At 41.7% G+C, this 16,460-nt stretch overlaps 1 long non-coding RNA gene across 1 annotated transcript; it reads left to right on the top strand.

Annotated features, from left to right (window-relative positions):
- The first annotated feature begins 879 nt into the window (after positions 1-879).
- LOC143159060 (uncharacterized) lies at positions 880-15,924 on the top strand. The gene is made up of 3 exons (XR_012995098.1): positions 880-909; positions 2,356-2,488; positions 15,813-15,924. It is a non-coding gene; the product is annotated as an uncharacterized LOC143159060 (long non-coding RNA).
- The last annotated feature ends 536 nt before the right edge of the window (positions 15,925-16,460 follow it).

The following is a 16,460-nucleotide window of genomic DNA, read 5'->3' as shown; positions in this document are numbered from 1 at the left end:
GAAGGCCAATCGTATCCTGGGCCGCATCAAAAGAAGCGTGGCCAGCAGGTCGAGGGAGGTGATTCTGCCCCTCTACTCCACTCTGGCGAGACCCCACCTGGAGTACTGCGTCCAGCTCTGGAGCCCTCAGCATAAGAAAGACATGGACCTGTTGGAGCGGGTCCAGAAGAGGGCCACGAAAATGGTCAGGGGGATGGAACACCTCTATGAAGAAAGGCTGAGAGAGTTGGGATTGTTCAGCCTGGAGAAGAGAAGGCTCTGGGGAGACCTTATTGCAGCCTGTCAGTAGTTAAAGGGGGCCTATAAGAAAAATGGGGACAGATTTTGTAGCGGAGCCTGTTGCGACAGGACAAGGGGTAATGGTTTTAAACTAAAAGAGGGTAGTTTTAGACTAGATATAAGGAAGAAATATTTTATGATGAGCGTGGTGAAACACTGGCACAGGTTGCCCAGAGAGGTGGTGGATGCCCCATCCCTGGAAACATTCAAGGTCAGGTTGGCCGGGGCTCTGAGCAACCTGCTCTAGTTGAAGAAGTCCCTGCTCATTGCAGGGGGGTTGGACTAGATGACCTTTAGAGGTCCCTTCCAACCCAAACTATTCTATGATTCTAATTTTCTTCCTAGTAGCTGGTATAGTGCTGTGGTTTGGATTTAGGATGAGAATAATGTTGGTAACACACTGATGTTTTAGCTGTTGCTAAGTCATGCTTACACTAGTCAAGGACTTTTCAGCTTCTCATGCCCTGCCAGTGAGAAGCTGGGAGGGGGCACAGCCAGGACAGCTGACCCAAACTGGCCAAAGGGACATTCCATACCATGTGACATCATGCTCAGTACATAAACTGGGGGGAGTTGGTCGGGGGGCGGTGACTGCTGCTCGGGGACTGGCTGGGCATCGGTCAGCGGGTGGTGAGCAATTGCATTGTGCATCACTTATTTTGTATATTCTTTTATCATTATCATTATTATTTCCCCTTCCTTTTCTGTCCTATTAAACTGTCTTTATCTCAACCCAGGAATTTTACTTTTTTCCCCGATTCTGTCCCCCATCCCACTGCAGGGGGGAGTGAGCGAACGGCTGTGTGGTGTTTAGCTGCCTGCCGGGTTAAACCACAACAGATGGGAACATGAGGATTTTCTGCCCTCATGCTGACCTGGGGGGAGCACAGGGACAGGTCCCCTCCCTGCAAGGCTGTAAGCCACTTGTGGATCTGCTGTAGAGTCACCAATGGCCACAGCTGAGCCCCAGGAGTGGTGAGGGAAGGAAGGAGGGAGGGAGGGAAGGAAAGAAAAAGGTGTCAGCAAAAATGATAAAAGGTAGAGAAAGGGTAGGGGGAAAAGGAAAGAGAAAGACAGTGTAAGGCATAAGAGAAACAGCAAAAGGAAGAGTTCTTACACGTGGAAAGGGAGGAACAGAAATAAAAAGACTGAGAAATCAATCAAAGAGAAAAGGTACTTGAGAGATAGATGAAGGGCAGTAAAGAAAGAGGAAGTGAAGGACAGAAGTTGGGGATGCAGACTCTATTGCGGTATTATTGAAGTCCAGTGTCAGATCTCACTGAACATAAGTTGGTTCTTTTTATGTTTGAATAAGATTTTTTGATGGATTTTGTGGATTTCCACAGTAGTCCAAAGACCTCCTGCTTCAGTGCAGTTGCAATTGTACAAGGGTAGCGGATGTCAAAACGGATATGAAAAACTAAAGGGAGATAAGATTAAAAGGTTGCAGGATATCCAGGTGGCACTGTGAATTACATATTGGTCAAACCAGCCCTTGGCTAAGGCCCTGAGCAAGTAAGAAAGAAATCATGTGGTCTGGAGCCACATAACTCAGCTGGGACCTAAATGACACCAGTCCAAGATCAGGGGAGAGAAAGCTACAGCTTCCCAGCTGAACCTCCTTCTCTCTCTTTCCCTGACCTTCCTGTTCTTCTCTACTGAGATCTCACCCATCTTTCCAACTTCCAAACCCTAAATATTGTCCCTTATTGCTTATGCACTAGGTCTTAGTGCATCAATTTGCCTGGCCTTATCTCAGGCATTTTTATTTGAAAGCTTTTTAATATATATATTCAGTGCCAGTGAGTGCTTGTTAAATGAATTCATTTGAAGGTCTTCAGCAAATTAAACTGTTAAATGATTTGAGATAGTTTTCCACAGGACAGCACTGAAACAGACAATCAAATCCAGGAGCAGTGTTGATTTTTACTGCAGCAGAAGCACTGCTAAAACTCTGAAGAAAGCATCTGGCAAATTAACAGAATATTAAATACAATCAAATAATGTAAAGTCAAGAGACATCTCCTGTGGAGCTTTGATGGGGATTTACTGAATTAATGTGTTCATTTATTAAAGACAGCTGGTGACCTTTGGAGCCTCTCTGCCATACAAGCCTGCACATGCCCTGGCTGGGAACCTGCTGGGAGCCGAAATCAAAAGAGTTTTCCTGCACGAGGGCATCTGCAAAGAATGAGCAGTGAGAGCGCAGGTCTGTTTAAACCTCACTACATTAGAAGCAGGCAGTGGGACACTGCCATTTTAAACTTATGTTCGTGCTTGACCAAGACTTTTTTTGGTGATACATTTCCAATTGCAGAAGTGTGTGTCTAATTAGCCCCGCATCATCAGGATGCAAACACAGGTCACATGTGGCACAGGTGGTGGGAAAACAAATGGGTGGAAGAACAACCTAGAGCTCTCTTGATCACTTGTCCTCTTTGCCTTTCCCTTTTCTTTTCATTTATGTGCCTTCAGCTGTCCCTTCCTAGCCATTAGCCCATAAAAAAAAAAAATCTTAGTTGTCTGGCATTTGCCCACCTGTATTTGTGAACTGTTGCAAGTCAGCAAAGCGATGTCCTAGCGCCACAGCATGGGTTGAAGGTTGCTCTGTACACTGGATCTGCTTCTCCTTCATGCCTTTGAAGTGCAAATGTAAACATCCCTGTCATGAATCATCATGAGCCTGAGAGGTTTTGAACAAAGGCTGGGCAGCTCAATGAGCCAATACATTTCTAATGAAACTGTGCTTTAATGGAAAAAATTAAATGGGCACACTGATGGCATATTTTTCACCTTATTTCCATATACCTGTTGGGGAATGGAGATCTAGGACAAATAAGGTCAGAAGAATAAATTCTGACTGGAGAGATACTAACTTCAGTTCTACTTTTGGAATTAATTTCTTGTCTTTCTTGCTCCAAAATGGGAGAGCAGACATGCTGTGTCTTGTGTCCTATCCCTGGTGGCAACATTTCTGAAGCCTTTGATCAGGTTTCTCAGCACACAAAAAGTTTAGTGGTGGCTGTAGGAGTCTGAATCACTGATATGTTCCTACGGTGGCACCTAGGAGGCTCAAAGGACAGACTTAGCAATACCACAATTCTTGTTACACACCTGTCCCTCTCCCCAGCCCCGTGCTATCCCACAGTAGCATCCCTTAACTGCTCTCTCCTGTCTGGATGCAGGTGTGGACCAGGGACACAGTGATGAGGAGAGCAGGCTGGTTCCATCCCACCCCCTCTTGGGTTCCTGGCAGCACCTGGCACTATGTGTTCAACTCCCTCTAGAAAATCAGCACGTGTTATTTGCATTCATTTTAGTTGAAAGCATCCCTATCCTTCTTTACCTTCCCCTGCACCCTCTTTCTCATGTCTTGAAGCTGTGATAATCCCTGCTTGCCTCTTTGCATCTGCTAGTCTGAAATCCTGTTTTTAGAATCCACATACACACACTTGGGAACTCAAGCCCTTTAGAAATCAGCTTTTATGAACTGATATGCTTGTGGGACCACACGGCGGTGACCTCTTTTTGAATCTCAGCATCAAAGGAGGGAGTTCTCCTGAGATTTCATTTGAAGGTCTATAAATACTTTATATTTTCAGTTTAAAATGCAAATTCTTGTGTATTCTCAAACTGAAATGAAACTTCTGAAGATCTCAAAAAGGTCTCCCTTCCAAGAGGGAATCCAAGGTGTGTGGTATGGTACACAGTATACAAAAAAAGACCCAAATGATGCAGAGAAGATGATATAGAAAGAAGTTCATTCCTCTAGTACAGGTCAGACATCAAGGTCACAACCAACAGATCTTTTTCCAGAAAAGATCTTGTAGGGAGAAAGCTTCTTGCATCAAAGAGAAGCCCTGGACTACTGTAGGTGACTCTTGCTATCCACTCAGTTTTCATCTTTATTCCCATCTAAATAATTTTGAAAAGCAGAGATGAACAGAAAAATAAATTCAGAGGAGCACAGGCAGCTCCAGGATTAAAATGATTGATGCACCTTGCACTGAAGGACGTTCAAGAGTGAAGGCTGAATGAGCTCTGGATATAGCTCTAAGTCCTGTAGTGAGTCATCTAATTTTAAATCTTTTTGTTGCAGTTAAATAAATTGCCTAAGAAATAAGAAATTAGTTGAATGTTTTCAACACGGACGGGATCTTAAACAAAGAAAAAAGGCTTTTTCTTATAAAAAGGCATTTTCTTATACAGCTCTGAGTATGATTTTGAACTCCAGAGGAGCAGCACTGAAGAGTCACTTGCACAGCAAACTCAGCAGGAACCGGAGGCCTGGAGCTGCTGCCTCACCCAGGAAAAAGTCCTTTTTTGTGAGAGGCAAAGGGGTTCCTGCTGAGGGGAGTGTAGCAGGAGTCACAAAACAGACTCTCTCACCAAACCTTTGTCTGTGATGAGAAGCAGCCCTAGCTCTTTGTTGGTGCTGAAATCAGGGGGATGGATGACCGCACCACATCTCATCTCTCGTGAACAGCTGCTGGAGGAGCAGCTGGAGGAGCAGCTGCAGGAGTATGTAGCACATACACCACTACCTCCCACTTACCAGCTTGCCAGAGAGCAAGCCTGGGGTAAGGGAACAGCAGGCATTATGAACCGGTCTCTCCCTCCACTCTCCTCCTCCAAAAAGAGGACGTGTGTCGCCACTCTCTGTGGAGGCCAGTGCTGACGGTGAAATCTCAGCAGAAGGCTCTCTCGGCTCCTTCACAGCCAGTCAAGGGGGAGATTTAAGGTCTATGGAAGAAATGGGTCTTGTCTGACTGTAGGGGAGGGTCTGAAACCCCTTTCCTTGGGAAAACTTGGAGCGTTGAAAGGACTAGCTTGAAGAAAGCAAGCCGGTGTTGCCTCAGAGCGGTGTCACTCAGGCAGATGTTGCAGAGGCTGGTTCATGCCTCCCTACACCTACCGAGTTGGTCAGTGAAGGAAATGGTGCCATTTGGTACCACGAGGTTCAGTGCATTTAAGATCAAACCTTTATGAGCCAAGACACTTAGCTTTCTTTAATCAGATCCTCGCCGAAGTGAAGAACAGTGAGTCTGCCTGAGACCAGGTCAGTAGATTTGTCCCTTGACAAGAGTAGGTGACACAGTAGGAGCAGCTGCTCCTCCATTTTTTCTTGCACTTCCTTCTGCAAGCCCAACCAGAAGGTCTGACATTGTCGCTTCCACCCTTTCCCAGCCCTGGCAAACAAATCAATCCCAGGCTGGACACTGATGACCGAAAACAGCCTCACACTGCCACGCAGCCTGGCACAGCCTGGCTTTCTGGGCATGCTCTGGAAATGTGCAATAGTGCAGCCCCCCTTGTCTCTAACACCTCGCCCTTGCCCAAACTGAGGTCCTACAACGTGCTCTCGCTGCCACCCTGGCTCACTTTGCACAGGGTTGCATTTCAGAGCTTCATCTTCCAGCTGAGTAGAAAACAAACCTTACAGCATTCATCAGAGGGGTCAGATAGATAGCTGTATGCTTACGGAGCTGAAAACCAAACAGGAGTTTGAAAGTGTGGGTATAAAACACATACATTTATACTTTTCTTACTTATTTCCTCCATTGCAGACTAGTTTCAAGGGAACTAAAATTGCTGAGCTTTTACTTTTCTTTGTGAACTAAATAAATTAAGGCCCTCAGATGACTGTCATCAACTCTTCTTATTTCCAAGTGTTCCCAAAACCTGTCACCCTTATGCTCCTAAAACTTTTTCCTCTCATCTTTCAGCTTCAGGCAGAATTGTAGCACAGTTGAGCAGCACCTTGATGGTACAGTTGTAAGAGACACTAGGAGACAACTGTCTTGAGCAACACCATCTTACTCAATGGCACAAAACAGTCTCGTTGAAGGCAGTAACGATTTGATATTTGGGAGGATGCCTGTTCCTCTTAGCCTTCATCTCTAGGACTAAATGATTGAAATGATCGATAATGCTTGCGTGTTGGGTAAATGATTAAATAGCACAAGTATGGAGGAAGAAATAACACAAAATGTTATCCATGTACACTTGAGTTGGTAGAAATACCTCAGAAAATATACCGTACAGTTTGAGAAACAGCATTTAATGGAGAATGATTACCAGTGATATTCAAAGACATTTTCTCAGTTAATGCTATGTATTATAATCTAATCTTTTCTACCATTTGTAGCACTTTATAATATTTTCCCCATTTTTGCCTTGAGATTAAACCAAAAGTAGATCTGACATGTTCTGTACAGTAGAGCCTACAGCAACTAAGACCTCAAAACCTGTTTTGCTTCTATTTTTTATATAGAAATAATGAAATCCACTGAAAGATAAAAACTATTTAGGTATTTCACAGAGCTAGAGAAAATGTGTTATTCATGCCCCTTCTTGTTTCAAAAAACATCAGACAGAATTTAGAATAATTACCAGTCAACGTAAAATAATGTATAATTCTACACCTAACTTTGTTATGAACTGTAGGCTTGAAAGGCTATGAAATTGCTGCAGTTACCATTGACCACAAGGGACTCATTTAAAAAAAAAAAATTACAGTAGATGATCTAAACAATATGGCCAAGAAATTCACACTAACCAGCTGGTACGTTTGCATGGCTGTAATGTTACTTCTAATACAACAGGTGGGAAAACATGCTATGCATCTGAATTGGAGTATTCATGATGCAGACAGTGCCAGAGATACCACTTAAGGGAAAAATATGATGTAGAAATGTTACCCTTTTTCCATTAAGGAACTTTGCATGATCAGTCACTAAAACTCTGATCCACGATGATGCCACCTTTGCTATTCAAGGCTTAGGTATGTTGCAGTTAAAAGATTTCAAGGAACAGATCAGTGTAGAAAGTACTTCTCTTCCTCCTCCCCTCAGAATCTTGGCATAGGGTTAATTAAAATTACCACATTTGAAACATTAATGAAGAAGGAAAGGAAGGAAACACGGTTGTGCTACATTAAACCTCAGACACTCCTGTGCGGTGCTATTAGCTTCAAAGAGTGCATCACTCTGAAGGGAAAAGACAGTTCAAAACCAGATTCAGATGCTGAAAGGAAGCCTCCCACAATCTAAAAGAATGTAATAAAAATGACAGATGATGACAGCAGCGGAAGTAAAATCTCAGTGGTCAAAAGAACAGCTATTTCATTTTTAAATATAACCAGACAACTTAAGTCTCAGAATAATTGTAAAAATAAAGAGGCTGATCCCTGTTTTATAAAGGACAGATAAAAATAGGACTAACTTAACTAAACTAAAAATAGGGCAAAGAACAAGAAAGGTTTTGTTAAATAAACAAGACAGGAACCAAGGAGATCTGCAAATGAACAGCAGCAAGAAAACATTTCTAATTTCTTGAAGAGGTACAAGAAAAGGTGTAACAAAAGCTAAGGGGAACAATTTATCTGCAGTCTGCTCGGAAGAATGGTTGCAAAGACGACTGAAAACATTTCCAAAAGCACAACTGTCACAATACATAGTATAATGGTAGAACACTTCTAAGGAGAAGTTTTATGATAGCATGAACAGAACAGAAGAGAAAAAGCTGTGAGGACTATCAAAATTCTCCTTTTTCTTGCGAAAGCGAGGAACATCACTTCTGTGATCTGAACTGCAGGGTTTGGTGCTTAATGCTGACCAGGGAATTTTACAACTGACTTTATAATGAGATTAAACCATTGTAAAAAAACACTGAAAAAATACAGCAAAGTAAGTTACTGAATTTCAAATGCTGGTCACCAGCAGTGAGAACCTTTCTTGAGAGAACATTATGTCCTCTGGTAAGTCAACTGAAACGAAAAATACTGCCAGGTTCTACAAAGTCCCTGCTTTGTACAGGATAATAAATCTTAGCCACATCACAATCCAGATTTAAGGAGCAAAATATGCTTATCTGTGAGGATGGTTGAACGTACAGCACAACTAGTTGCAAGCAAGCCAAGGTCTCTCACTGAGCTACCAACAACATTTTGGAGCCCCTTCTCTGCACTGAAAATGTGATTCTACAGTTAACTCTCTATATTGTAACTCTATCTTATACTGCCATTTACTGCAGAGGCAAGTGGTGACATCAGGAAGGATTGCCTGGTTCCTGCCATCTAGCTTCCTGTTAATATTTTTCAATGCCAAACGTTTGGTTCAGCCTGAATTATTTGTACATGGCAGCTTTTAGTATTTTCTTAAACTGGGAATAGCTGCCCCATACTCCGAATAGTTTGTAGTTTAAGGGTGAGACCTCAAACTCTCTATCTAGAGGTGAAAGTATTATGGAGTTCAGTCTAGAAATTACTAGGATTTGGATCTGAAAGTGGATCCACTCTTGCCCATGTGTCACTGGCAAAAGACTGAAGTGGAGGATTTCATGCATCCATAAGCTCTAGGATTGTCAGACTGGTATCTTTCATCAGCCCAGTGTGTATTTTAGGGGAAAAAATGTTTTGCAGCACTGAAGCAATTTACAATAGTTCTAGACCTACGCAAGCTTGAAATCAGTCCCCTAAGACTGATCTTGATACCTCCGGCTATGTCTGTTCCACTCTTTTATGGTGATGATGCAGTCTTCATTTCGCAAGTGTGAAATTAGATTAGGAAAAAGGTGAGACATTTTTATAGATAAGTAATGACTAAAACTAGAGATGACCCTTGGCAGGCAGAAACAAAAGTAAATGAAGAGAAAATGAAAAAGGTGCCAGAAGTCTCTACTAGTGACATTGATTCGGCAGCTTGCTCACCCTGCGATGAAATAGGACACGGTGTGAGGACAGAAGAGCTGGCTTGAAGAACTCTCTGGTTTAACAATATGTGATGGTAACTTGGGGCAAGATGTGCCCCAGTGACTCCTGAAGTTATTAACAGAGTCCCAGTGGGCAATAGGATTAAGAGGCTTTTTAAATGTAAAGCCTATGCCACACAGATTTAAGCAGAGGAAATGGAGTGCTGGAGGAAGAAATGCCTACACTTTATTTATACTTTAAAAAGTTCTCTGAGTGTGGATTAGCCATTACAAGCATCCTGAGACACTGAGACTGTACTTGCTTTCAGGCTCATCCAAGTTGATTCTTCCCTCTAGAAAAAAGAAAGGCTGCCTCTCATTGACACTAGCATGGCAAAAAAAATCGTCTTCTATTGTCCATACCTTGATTTATGCAACCTTGTTATTTCCGAAATAATATAAAATTAGAGTATGCTAAGAATCCCAGGTCATTGGGTGATTTGAGAGTACAATCCCAACAGTGATTTTAAAGTTACTCATATGCCAGCAAAAGGAGCGTGATTGAGACCAGAAGATGACCAGAAAGGTGTTGGGATGGAATAAGCATCGTCGAAGCAGTAATGGGACCAGGAAATGGAAAAAGAAGGTTAAGCTAGGTACATTATTGAAGATAAATAGGCTCATTTCTCTCCAGCATTTCATGGAGCAACTTTCATTAGCTTAGTAAGAATCTGCTTGGTGTCATGTCTATTGAAAAATCTCCTTTCTGCTTTGTATACTGCGCTGTCCTCACTGGGTCAGGGAGTGGGGACTGTGGTTTCTTCTGCTTAGAAGGACCTTCTGTATAGAAGATCTCTACAGATCTGTAAATACAGATTTATGTTAAATAAGAGAAGATAGATCTGATTTTATTTCTCTCTCAGAAAATATAATCACTATGTTTAAATTCCTAAGCGCTTAATTGGTTAGGACAAATGCTCCTCATTCAGCATCAAAGAGCCTTGAGAAAGTAATAAGCGTTTTCTGTAGCCTGAGAGTTTTGAGCTACAGGTATTTTATTTGATTATAGAAATTTTAAATAGCATGAACTAATAAAATTTAAACAGCAAAAGAAATAACTAATACTCTGAACGTTAGAAGACATGTGGATATAAGCCAATAAAATGGAGACACTTAGTTAAGTGTCTGGTGAATATTATCTAAATGTTTTTCCCCTTAGGAATGTTGCTAAGCTTGATTCAATTTATTAATATAGTTTAGTAGATGGGATTTAAATTATGAAAAAATAGTAATACTATGAGTAAGTAAGTAGGATCTTTTTCTAGGTGATGCCTTGCTGATTTTTTTACACATTAGGTTTACAAAAAAATACTGCCATGCCTATTCTCATGGTTTAACCCCAGCCACCAACTAAGCCCCACGCAGCCACTCACTCACTCCCCCCTGGTGGGATGGGGGAGAGAATCAGAAGGGTAAAAGTGAGAAAACTCCAAAACGTCCCCCCCTTCCTTCTTCTTCCCCCAGCTTTATATGCTGAGCATGACATCATATGGTGTGGAATATGCCTTTGGTCAGCTGGGGTCAGCTGTCCCGGCTGTGTCCCCTCCCAGCTTCTTCTGCACCCCCAGCCTGCTCGCTGGTGGGGTGGGGTGAGGAGCAGAAAAGGCCTTGACTCTGTGTAAGCACTGCTCAGCAGTAACGAAAACATCCCTGTGTTACCAACACTGTTTCCAGCACAAATCCAAAACACAGCCCCATACCAGCTACTGTGAAGAACATTAACTCTACCCCAGCCAAAACCAGCACACTGTGTATGCAGGAAACGTAATTCAGCATACTGGACTTTCTGCCAGCATTATGCATGCCACCCAGGGACTTGACCAAATCACCTTAACAGGATTATTTCCATTGGTTTTAAGTGCTGAAACATATTCTTCAGTGCATTTAATACCTCATTCAGAGCACATTGAACACATTAAGCCTAATTAGTCAGCAGTGCAAGATCAAGAAACACAAGCAAATTTGTTGCAGGCTTGACACAGTAGTTTTCAACAATACTACATCACGGTCCTTGATTTCAGCCTATTATAGAGGTCTTCTCTCTATGTTTTCCTCTTAGCTCTGCATGTTTCCTTCTGTTCCCTGTGGCTGAATACCTGTGCAACATTTTGAAATTCTTGGATGAAAGGTACTCAGTAAAGGCAGGGATCGTATCTCACATTGCCCAGCAAAATAGTCAGCAACCCACAGCAGTTAGATTCCTTCTCCACAGATTCAAAACTGACGCAGTTGTCATTATAACCTTGCCAATTCTCCGAATTATCCAGTTCTCTCCTTCCTCAAACACTGCTTAAAAACTTCAGCGTGTGAGTCACCCTGCCTGTCTAACAAGCGTGCTGAGGCACATTGAAGAGATTTCATTAGAATTCTCTACAGGCTGGAATAGATTATAATAAGATTACTGTCACCAGCAGAGGGAAACCCACAAAGGTAGATAAGAAATTCTGAAGGTTGCTGGAGGCATAAGGGATGCTAGAAAAATAGGATTCATTCAAAATAAACAAACCAATCAAATCCCCTTAGGAAACTGTTAGCAGTAAAGTTAGCAGTAAAGTCACAGAAATGGTTGAAGAACTGCGTGGTACAACCCTCCCACATTCTCTAGAAATGACAGTGGAAAAGAATTTGCAGATCCACATGAATTTACGAAGAAAGACTTTGAGGTTAATCACTTAAAACAAGCTTCTCTAACTCTCAGAAGAAAACTATAGTAGTCTCCAAACATGCATAACACCATGATTTACTTTTAAAAAACAGCTGGCCGAACGTGCTGCTTAGAGCTGACGAAGTATCCTATAGCTGGATCCAAAACTATTCCTAGGTACAGGAGCAGAGGTACTGGGTAGCATGAACCAGGAGATTGCAAGAGAAAGCTAAAAGGGAGCACCATTTCTAGCTCAGTTACATGCAGACTTATTGATAAACAGCGCCCCAAAAAATGCTGATTTCCACCCCAGGTCAACCCATAACGTCATCATCCCCTTGCAATGTTTTGAAGGAGCCACATTCTAAAGCCTCTTGCGTGCCCCCTATGCTTGGAGGGAACAAATTCAAAACGTAGGCAAAACCAATTGATTGCCACCTTTAAATCCTTCCTTTGCTATTTTCCCAGTTTAACAGCAACAACTAAGAAATTTAACAGCAATTAAGATGCAGGTCTGGTGGGAATTGCTGGCTGTCACAGCAGCCAATACTGCCTATCTGTTTCATTTTAGCCCCTCATCTGACTGCATCCATCTGCTGTCTTCCGTCTGCCTTTATGTTTCTGCTCTTTGAGAGAGGAATCACTTTTTCTGTCTTTCTGCTTGTAGAGTGTGGTGCAAACTCTGAGCTGCCACCACACCACAGCACAACAACAGCAAAGGATTTCCAGGAGCCAAGGTTAGGCAAAAATGGAAGAGCAGGAAGACTTTGTTCCATCCATCCTTTCCCTTTGAGATGGGAGACTCAGCAGGAACACAAATCCCCTTTGTGTTTTATTTACTGATGGGGCAACAATGTGAGGCTGTGATTTTAATTCCAACATGCAATTTATTATATTCAAGATTTCTCCCAAAAGAAACTTATTTACCCCTCTCTTATCTCTCCCAATCTCCTCTTTCCAGAAATGAGTGAAGTTTGTCAAACCTAACAAAATAAGGAACCCTCTACTGATGGGAAAGTTTTTGTCCTGAGCGGTAAAGAGAAGCGGCAAAGACCAGGCAAACTAACAGAAACAAGTTTAGTGGGGTCTCTCTTGCAGGGTGCCACTGCAAAGTCCACTTCCATAATAAAACACCCTCTCTTGTTACTAGTTATGAATATTATAAATGCGGTTACAACTAGCAGTTCCCTGCCTCTTATTTTTCAAATATCAGAAATACAGTATGTCCTGTATATTTATAGCACTTTCCAGAGATTATATTCCTGGGACCAAAAGTATGGTAGAGGCAGAAGCATGATCCTGCAGTAAGTACCCAGTCTGGCTAGTTGCAATCAATTTCCTAAAATTTAGTGATATTCTGGTACATCTTCACTGTAAGCACTTCAATCAAAAAAAAACCCTGTCAAGCAAACAGTTCATACAGTTCTGACCTACCTTCACAATACCTTCTCCCTGTTCTACACATCACCACGACATGGGGTTTAGTGCAAAACTAACCAATACAAAAAATCGTGAGGACAATCCTACCTCCAAATACGTAAGTTTTATTTCAAGACTAACATATTTCATTCATTCGTATACTCATCAACACCCTTCTAATCTTCACAAACATCACTTAAGCACATTTGAAGTCCGGTGAAATAGAATGCACAACTTACATCGCTTTCTAATTAAAAAGTAAACGCTTGGTCATGTTCGTTTTTTTTGTAACTGCAGCTCAAAATAGTGATCTCTCAAAGTCACATATTATTTCCTAGAAATATGGTAACGTAAAAAAGTCTGAGTTATGCTGCTATGTGAATACTTGGACCCATGGATGACTTTTGATTTATAAGTGAAGATGTAGGACAGAAACATTGCTGAACAATGCACAGGTTTTGCTGTGGATTTCTCTCTACTAAAATGCCTTCTTTTTCTTGAACGCAGGGTACAAATTTGGTTTTCACACATATTCACTTTCACATATATCAAAGTGCTTTTTAATCCTTTTTCAGCCAGTGAACGTACTCAAGTGAACTTTTGTACCTGTGGTGAATGTCACGGTTTTCAAGAACATGCTTCATTAATTACAGGATTAAGACTTTGGACTACAATTTGCATTTCTCCTTTTCTCCAGAGTCATTGCTGACACTTGCATAATATTATGATTGCAGTAGATTTGTTTTAATCACTATGTTAGTTTAAGAAAAAGAGTTGTTGGGCACCTGAGCATTTGGGTATATCTCAAGGGAACCCACAGTACAATTATGAACTCTCTTAATCCCGTTTCTGCAGAATACTGTTGGATCCTCTGGTAACAAGAGACCGCAGCTGCATCAGATGCATCCGTATGGAAACTGCAGCATGCAATTCAGTCTACGTGCCCATTCAGTCGCTGGTCTCTCTCTTGGGACTGCCAAAGGCACTAATTACTGCCAGTGTTATTTTGCGATCTGTGTGCTGGTTCACTAGGAGTGCAGATAACATCATTGCCTGTATTCACAGAGACCAAAAAAATTACTTTAAGTCGCTAGAAAGGCAGGATTTGGTGCAGTGATTTGAATAATGATGTTCCATATTGCTTTACCAGTCCTTCCACTCAGTCGCTACTAGGCAGAGCCGGGAGGTTTCATCATTCACTGAAGACTAGTAGCTTTATAAGTAAGATCAAAGACACAAAGTCTTTCAAAGCAAGGACAGGGCAACGATCAGAGCTTTCTAACCCTCAAAAATTATGTTTTATCATTGAGTAGACCCTTCTTCAGGGGAACTTCATTTCAAAACATTCTTTTTTGGCACGTCAACCACTGCTAAATATGTAAATGGAACTTTCTCCACTCTTAAAATAGTCCATTTGACAAATGTAGATCAGGCCCATAGGGCTTGGTTTACAAGTACTCAGCTTATGCGTTTACATCTATAGTGCTGGACTGGCCTGCTGCTTCCTAATCCTTGAGTCATGGCTCTCAAGAAGGCCTTGTAAAAGATTCAAATGTTCTTGTTCTTCCATCACAGACTGAGGGAAAATGGAGCTGAAACGGGAAATCACTTTGTCAGGAATGTCTTAGGCACAGCTAATCTGACCTTGCAGTAAGGTTATAGACAGATTGGCATTATAATTGAAATTTCCAGCGATGGAGAGCCCGCACTGAGACAGAACTCCAGTTTCACGGTCTTTACTATTAGAAAGCTTTTCCCCAATGATCAACATACTCCTCTCACGCTTGTCTGCTACATCCATAGTGAACCCACAGAAAAATCTGTTCCTCTCTTCTTTCCAGCTATCTTCTAAGTGTTTGACAATCATTTCCATGCACGTCATGTACCTCTTACTGGTCCAAGACACGTTCTGACTGCTGTGCTGTTACGGGATAGAGAAAGAGCTTTCTATCCCCTCTCTCTCTCCAGCATTGTCGACCATAATTTGGTCCTGTCCTTATCTTAGTGCATACAATTATCTTACTCCTTTTTGTTTGTCTGTTTGTTTTTCCCCCTCACCCTCCTGAGCTTTGTGTTCACTAAACTGAATCATTGTAGGGACATTAGGATCTCCCCATCCTTGGAGATAATCAGAATTTGACTGGACAAGACCCTGAGCAACCTGCTCTAATGACAAAGCCCTGCTTTGAGCAGGCGGTTGGACCAGATGACCTCCAGGTGTCCCCTTCAGATTAAATTATTCTGTGATTAATATTCATAGCTTGGAACATTTAGGATGAATGTCCAGATTAGTCTTTACAAAAGTATCAACTGCTCCACATTAATTGCCAAGCAGTGGATTACATGTAATATCCTTCTCCTCTCCCTGTGATAGATGAATCATTACCTCATTTCCAGAGAAAGGTATGACATTTTACAAAACCTAGCGCAGTGGCACTTGTTTCTGAACAAGTATGTCCTGAGGTTTAATTGGATGAGGGAATTACACCTCCTTTTTCCTCATTTGGACCTGGTCACAAAGTCTCTGCTTCTGATTACCTATTCTGATTGATTGCCACTGGGTTTTTCCATTTCAGATTTTAAATAGATTTTCCTTCCTCCTCACAGAGGCTGCCCTGCTCACAAATTTTCATTTATTTAAGCATTCTCATCTACAGTGGTGAACTGGCCTCAGCATTAGCCAGCATGAGTTTTCTCCTCTCTGCTTTGTGCTTTCCAGATGCTGAGAACACAGCAGGAACAATGGCTCTGACTCTCCTGGGTGACTGAGTCACTGGTTCAACTAAATGAAACTCCATTAATTATGAAAGAGTTAGCAATAAATAAATAAACTCTCATCTGTGAAGATTTGCTTTATTCAGGTTTAACCGTAACCAATTGCTTCTTCAATAACTGTTGGAATGAATGACCAAAATTTTATGTTGCAACAACTGTACAGGAGTACCTTTTTAAGAAACAGCTTTTTATTGCTGATTGCTTTTTAGTGGGTGAATATACAAATAAGAAGCCTACTATCTAAGAGCTCTTGTCCCTTGCTCCCCAAATATCATTATTTTAGTTAAAACTCTTGCCTTTTTTTCCCAGTAAATAACATAACTCAGGATTTTAATGCACAATCCTCTCTTTTCCCACACATCATGAGCATTGTAATGCAACAGAGGTGAATGTTCTGCCAAAAAAAAAATCTGCATTTCTTTTCCATATTCACCCAGCTGGGACCAATCAACTATTCGTTAGAAAATTAGATTGGGAGTCTTATAGAATATGCTTCACTTTTCCAAATAACTAGAACAGGAATTAAATGGGTACAGGACAAATGGATCAAGACAGCATCTTTCTGCCAGTCATGCCTCTAGAAAAGTCACTC

The sequence above is a fragment of the Aptenodytes patagonicus genome, chromosome 3 (genome assembly GCF_965638725.1).
Source record: "Aptenodytes patagonicus chromosome 3, bAptPat1.pri.cur, whole genome shotgun sequence".
Taxonomy (NCBI): Eukaryota; Metazoa; Chordata; class Aves; order Sphenisciformes; family Spheniscidae; genus Aptenodytes; species Aptenodytes patagonicus.
The sequence above is the reverse complement of the archived record's forward strand: the minus strand, read 5'-3'. Positions and strand labels throughout refer to the sequence as shown.